Genomic DNA, 7,800 nt, shown 5'->3' on the forward strand with positions numbered 1-7,800 from the left:
CCATTTAAGTTATGAAAAAAATCCTGGATGTAAGAAGATACATCCAAATACAGAACATTCTGTAGTCTGTATTTCTTTGTTAAAGGGATAATCCGTAAAGCGGTTGTGGTTGGTCCGGGTTAATTACAAAGTCTGAAACTTTACTTGTTAGTTTTGTCTTTAATTAATTGAGAATTGAAATTCTTTAAACATTTTTTCTTAATCAAATATTGTGCATTCAGAAACCTAAAAACTGAAAAGAGTATGCCCTAAGCTTTTCTCTAATAGCTTATGTAACAAGCATTTAGGTTCTTCTGAGACACTACCAAGGAAAGATTGGTTGGTTCAACGTTTTTCTGTCCTGTGAACTAACACTTCCTTGAAGCTTCACACCATAATCCTCAGTCCTAATCCTCTATTTCTTCTAAGCTTTATGCTACCGTATTTATTATGTTATGCCTGTGGTTAGATTGCAAGCATACACATTTTATTTGCTTATAGTGACTTTACAAGTTTCTATTGTGAAATTATTAGTAAGGAAAACAATACACAAAATTACTTTCTTAGAAGAAATACTAGAGTTAAATTATAGTAAGTTTGTATTGTTGCAAATGTTGCTGTTGCTTTGATGTTAGTATGCTGCAGCATTCTGTACTGAGCAGCCAAAGGTGATTGTGGAGTCCTTGTCTGGCCACTCCTGCAGAGGCAGCTAGTGAGGAACGACCTTGGAGACAGGTGGCGTTTCTAATGGATGTGGCACAAACCCCTGAGCTGGCGGTGAAGGCCCTGAAAGCCAGCCCTGAGTATTGAAAGCATGCCTTAAGTCCTCTTTCTCTATCCTCTGAGGTTTTCTGAAGCTTAGTTCACAGTGAGCAGAGGCCGATAAACCAATAGCAGCAGTTAAGAGAACAATAAAACCTCAGTTATAATTTTATTTAAATAAGCAGGCAACATGTCAAGATCATGAAGGACAGAAATACTCATATCACCAAGAGAGGAACTGAATGTTTTATGTGACACATCTTTTTGGAATTTACAATTTAAAATAAATTTATAGAATTAAACCAGTTTTCTAAAATACAAAATACATTTTAAAGAAGTTACATTTTTTTAAAATGAGGAAAATCATATTGAGTTTTTTTCACAATATTTGAATCAGCAAAGACTAATTGTTGCCACATTGGATAGTTTGGGTAATTAAAGATTTTTGTTGTTTTAAAGAACATGTGAATGTAATTTAATAGAGAAGTTTTGTAAGAAATTGTAACTGCATTATTTGTCTGTTGTTTCTGTTGAAACAGTTTGTGTTGTTTTTTTTTTTTTCTTGGAAGTCTGATTAACTTTGAAACTTTGAGAGAAAAGATTCAGGAAAGTTCTGTTCTCCGAAAAGAAAAAAAGTAGTATTGCTATTTCTCATTTATGTACCGTGTAGTCACTCGTAAGAGGGATGATTAAAAAATTTGAATCATAAAGGCAATAAAATATATGCCTCTAGCATTAGTACTATGCAGAAGCTGGGGAGAAGAAGGTAGGGAGAAAAAGTGCACCTGGTCTCCTTTCTATAGCAGAAATCCTTTCCAGTGGTTGTATCTTCATGTGTTGGTGAACTACACAAAGGTTTTTGCATTATGAAAATTAAGAAGGATTTAGTAATTGACTAAGAACTTCCAACAATGCAGTCACATAGTTTTTCATTAAGTCAAAAAGTTTAGAAGAAAAGGGTGCTTGCCACAACAATCCATTGTGATTTGTTCATGTGTTTGTTAGATTTTAATGTGCTTGTACACACACAAATTTTGTATAAAAAAATTAATGCCACTTACATGTATATTGCTCTTAGAATCTAGTTTAAATATAAGGACATTAAAATGAGGCTTTAGTAAAACTTCCAAAGTGAATCCCCCTTTTTTAATTTTTTTTTGCATTCATTACCTGTTTTTACTGTATTTTTCTTAGCTTTAAAATTATATACTATATTTGATCAATGGAGATTTATCTAACTTAGTACCTGATCCCCTGTGTGGATAACCAAGGAAAAAAAATGAGTGGCACTGCTGCTCATTATGTAATTTTTAGAGATCTCGGTTTTATCTTTTTGCATTAGTTATTTTTCTCCAAATTGAAAAATTTGTTTGGAGCAATATCCATACATGTTTTCTACTCTTTTGGTTTTCCTTGCCACCAGTCTGCAATCCCTGGTTTTCTTACTTCTCATTGCAGATGAGATGACTCGGCATGCTATTTGCGAGACTTATGTGCACCACATGCCTATGCTATGGCAGCACATCTTCTATTTCAGGCTCCGTTTTTTTCAGTATTTTTACTAACATTCTGTTCACCCTTTAGCTGTTGTTAATCATTGAGCTTATGTGTTCAGAGAACTATGAAAAAAAAAAAACTGAGTGGTTTTTTTGAGAGGGCAGTAGTTGCTAATTTTGTAGCCTTCACAATGTTTTTGTGGTTTGGGTTCTTTTTTTCCATCTATGTTGCATATATTGACACTGAATATTTGAGAGACCTTTTTGCATATGTTTGTGGCTAGCTTTAAAGTGATTGGCTTTTATTGTCTGCCAACATTGCCACCTCATGTTCATTAAACAGCACAGGAATCTGCAAAGATCCTAGTAAAGCTCCACTGCTGCAACTCCATACTTTGAAAACTGATAATTCATTTTTGTAATTGATTTCCTATCTTTTTGAGCATGTTTTTTGTTTTGTATTGTTTTGTTTTTAAATCCAAGTAGGCCTTTCCTCATATCCCATGACTGCATAACTTTTTCTGAAGCCTTAGGTAAAGATTGTGAAGAGGCTTTTGCAAGTCCAGTATTAACCTGATCATTCTTACCTGTGGCTTTTTTGACTCCAGTAAAGCAGTACTATTTCATTTCTTGCTTATGAGTCTACTACAAAATAACATGCTACTTCTCTTTCTCATTACATTGGTTTATCTGTATGCTGTTTTAAAAAAGCTCTTCTTCCGTATAATACATAAGCATTTTCCAGGCACAGAGGTCAGGCTGACTGGTTTGTAGTTTCCAGCATCATTTTGGGAATAATCTTAAAATTTGCATTTATGTGTTCTGAAACTTGTTCAATTTGAGACAGTGCCCAGAACGTGTCACTCAAGAAGTATAGACCTTTTCTGAGAATCTCTTTGACCTTGGCTTTATTTATTTGGCAAATTTGATTTTACATTGAACTTGTGAGATTTTTTGCTTTTCCATTTTCTTTGACTGATTTTCCCTTTTATTTACATATTTTATTTACAGGTCCAAATAGTGCTCGTATGTTTAATCGTATATGTGGTTTTGAGGAGTAGGAATACTGTGAATGTGAAAAGACATGGGGAGAAAGGGTACTTTTGAAGTTTCCAGTTGATGATTTTTTTTTTTTCTCTGAGCCTCTAATGTAGTCTCTGTAAGGTTCCTTCTGACCTCCAAGTTTTGCTACCTTTTTAACTGGCTTCTCATTTTAATATAATTCCTCCCCGTGAACTCAAATTGTATGGTGTTATTTTTAAAAATCTTCTTTTTTTTCCTGTCCTATAAAGACATTTCATTTAAGACTGGTACGATATCTCGAACTGTTTTGTGTGCTCTTCAGAAGTAAATCAAGTGTTGCTTCTCCTCTTTTTGTATTTCTGCCTACTTGCTTTGAGTAGAAATTGTAATATCCTAAAATTTAGACTCTGCATGATGTCTCAAAAATTTAAGATTATACATTCTGCTATGATGTTTTCTATGTTGCATATTATCTTAACAGCTGTTACCATTTAGAAGTCATTATTAACATGCTTATTGAGTGATCTGTAATAGGGTGTTAACTGTGTGTTTTCTACTTAGGCCTGAACTGCCTCATAGGGAATGGAGTGGATCTGCTATGATTGATTGCTTTATCCTACCTGCTTCATGCTTCTTCAGTGTTCATTGTCACTCTCCTGCAGTAACCACTTATGATACCATATACAACCTTATATTATTAGTATCACACTGGTTAAGTTTCTTCTGTTATGTTTGGAACCACCATTCTATAGATCAGTAAATATAAATTCACCCATTACGATTGTTAGATGCCTGAGCACAATATGGAAACATGTCAAATACACAACCTGGACTTTATCTATTAAGCTCTGCATATCCAGGGCATTTCTCCCACTCTCCTCACTTGGTTTATACCTGTACTTTGCCCTTCCTTGCCACACCACTTTTTCTCTCTGTCCCTTCCAGGTGAGGGATGCCACATACCCCTCTCTTGGGCTGGCTTGTGGTCAGATGGCCTGCTGCCCACCTATGGCTGAGCCTCCCACAGCCCTGGCCTGCCCCAGGTCCTGCTTCCAGCAGCAGGTGACAGCTGAGACACACAAGGAGCCCCACACCCCCATTCCTCACAGACACCGGCATACTTCTCACCTAGTGATGGCCTCTTCTAAAAAAAAATCATTCTGAGTGTAAGAAAGAGAAAGGGGGATGCAAACTGGGAGAGTGATTTGTTTGCTGTATCCATCTATTATCCATGGTTGTTGTGGTAAGAAACAGTGCAGGGGAAATTAGTTAGATGTTAGAAAATCTTTCTACTGCAAAACTTGAGACATTTAGTCTGAGAGACCATTGTGTCAGTGTTCCTTTTTCTCTTGCCTGATGAGGTACCTGAGTTTCTCCTGCTTTTTTTCTCTTCCTTCTCTTGTTCCGTCATGATCCCTAGACAAAGAAAAATCAGTATTATTTCCATTCTGCTGTTCCACAGGAAATTTTCTCCATGCAATATGTGTGAGATTCTATTTCAGTATAATGTTTTCTGGTTTTAGTGAAGCTGCCATTTCTTTACCTACCTGGAGACAAAATATAGTTCAATGACATTGAACTGAAGCAATATACAGTGCCTCTTGTAATTTTAGGCCTCAATAGGCTGAGTCCAGTTGTGATACCGAAATAAATAAGTGATTCTAAAAAACATGTAATTTTTTTTTTCTTAGAACGTGTATATGTTGTTTTTCCACGTATCCAGACATTTGGTTTTGTTGCAATCCCAGCCTTTATCTTCTTGAGTTAATAATATCAGATTATGAGAAACACTTTGGAATGTGAAAGAAGATGGAACCTAAACCATAAACACACATCCTTCTGCCCTCAGTTATCACAGTATTGTGATTTAAATTAGTAAAGCTGTGTCATCTGTCTTCTACCTAGCCAGAAATATCTTTGTGTTATTTTCATAATCCTGCCACACTTAGAACATGGACTAAATATCACAAGATCATTACATCATTTTCTTAGCATCTGTAGCTCTTTAATACTGTAACTTCAGAATATTTGGTGAAAGGCTTAATGTACGTTATTATGATTAAATCCCTGGCATTTATCCAGACTTCAGACTAAGCAGATGTGTAATTCTAGGCTACATCTAAACTGCTGTGCCCAAAATAAAACTTGAATTTTATTTGTAGATTAAATTAAGAGTATTTAATTTTATTTCAGTGAGATACTACCATCTGTCAGCAGGAGAAGGAAATTTGCTGTTGAAAAGAAACCTCTCAAATGTGTTGTGTTCATAATTTTTGAGCAAGAAAATTTGCATTTTGACTTGTGATTGCAACTGTTGACCATAGAGCAATTATAGATAAATGAGGACTTGCTTTTCCTGATTTCTGATCACTGTAAGTTTCCATGTAGTATTTGTTAACTAGCTCTATCACTACAGAAGCTGCTATCATCATACACAACTTGCTAGCTTGAACCATAAGCAAGGAAAGCTTCTTTCTGAATGGTCATGCATGTCTTCATGGCTAAAAGAACTTTCAGTACTTTATGTTGTAAATCATCAAAAGCTAGCAACATTGTAAAATTATTTATATATAAAATGATTTATGCTTGTTGGTGTTAGAGAAGACTAGTAGAGAGCTTCAGAGGGACCTAGCAAAGGGCAAACACATGGCTCAACATCTAGATTTTTAGAGTATTCTAAGCATTTAGTCTGGCTGCTAAATAAGGCAAGTCATGTAATATCACCTGCTAATTTCTGCCTCAAGCTATTAGTCTGTATAAGTATGAGGATTTTAGCAGTGTAAATGATCTTGAGTTCCAGCTGAAATTCTGACCCTTCAACCTTTTGCTTTCTTTGAAGTGACTGATAGTTTTGCCATTGACTTTGGCGAGTCTAGGATTTCACACAAATACTTTTAAGTGATGGGGAAGTCAATGTATCCATTGAAACATTATTCAAAAGGTTAATTTCCCTTACACTTGGCACTTAAAATATTCTTTCCATAGTGAATTTGTCAGATTAGTTTACAGACATCCTTCGTTCTTTCCTGATTTTCATCTGCAAAATTATGGAGCCATTTACTTTTGGATACGTTCTCCCCCAGGTATGCATAAAAACTGTAATCAAGTTGCTGCTTAACTTTCTTCTATATAAGCTAAATAGATAAAGCAACTCAACTGAAAGACAGGTTCTTGAGGTTATTCTGCTGTTTTATTTGGTGGCCTTTTTGATGTTCCTCCAGCTATACCTCTGGTTCAAAGATTTTGACTTCTAGTCACTTCTTGAGAGACAAGAAGTCTTACATTAATCATTGATCATGATTGCTAAGAGTGTAATCAAAACAGTTCTTTGAGTGAGTCTGTGTGTGCTCAGCAGCTCTCCCATTACCATTGCCAAATGGACTTCACTGAGAATGATTAACTGTTTTTAATATCTTTCTTTTTGGTGCTGGTAAATAAATATTTAGTTGCAGTAAGCTGAGAGCAGATTCTTGTGGAAGCCTAAGATACTTTGATAGTGTTTCAAAAGCCATTAAACATTCAGATCTGTGAGTTAGTCAGTTGTTAGCTCATTTAGTGTTGGCACTTAAGTAATATAATGTAAGTATCCTATATTTCCAACTGGACACACCTGAAGCTCCATTAGCTACATACTAACTGTGAGAAAATTGAAAGCTCAAAAGCTAAGATTCTAAGTTAGCTGTTTAATGTAAAGAATATATTTTTTCTTTTAAAAAGTATGTTTGGTATCTACCCTGCTAACTTTATCAAATAAATATGTAGAGTGATATGTAACTGTATAAAACTGATATATCCTTGCCATTATTGTGAGGGATGAAGTATGGTCACTTCATCTCAAACAAATATAATAGCAAAAAAAATCAAGAGGTTCAGTGGTGGATTAGAAGAATTATTAGAGTGGAATGTGTACAAGCAACTTGGAGTGACTAGGGACTCTTCAGAGCTACTCAGGGTCACAGAGTAAGGCAAATAGTTTGGAGATCCTATACAAAAAATTAGTGTCCTAGCAATTATGGTGTTAGAATAAGCAATAAATTATTCTCGCAATAGTTGGAATAATTTTAACCTAAATTTATTCTTGACTGCACTACTTTTAAACTTTTTCATCTGTGCCAGTGAACTACTCAATGATTCCAAATAAATCTCCTCTTCCTCCATCTGCATTCTGTTATCATTGAGAATGAGCTCCCTAAAGCATAAAAGAAAGAGCTTGTCCTTCTGCTTATGGACTCGGCTTCTCAGAGTTAGTCATGGCTTTCTTTGCTTTGGACTACTCTAGTGAAAATAGATAAGGAAGAATGAAACCAAAAGCCAGCAAATTTGAATTCTGAAAAAAATCCACATGTAATAAAAATCAATTTGAAACCTGAAGGCTTGTTTGGAATACAAACAAGTCTTGCTAACATCTTACAGCTCCGCTCAGTAAGAGATGCTACCTCGTCCTGCAAAGATTGACTTGCCTACACCCTTTGACTGTCATGGTTACACCATCGCTGGTATCACAATTAGCCTGTGGAACTCGTGATTATAATGTCATTGA

The sequence above is a fragment of the Mesitornis unicolor genome, unplaced genomic scaffold (genome assembly GCF_000695765.1).
Source record: "Mesitornis unicolor isolate BGI_N332 unplaced genomic scaffold, ASM69576v1 scaffold950, whole genome shotgun sequence".
Classification (NCBI taxonomy): domain Eukaryota; kingdom Metazoa; phylum Chordata; class Aves; order Mesitornithiformes; family Mesitornithidae; genus Mesitornis; species Mesitornis unicolor.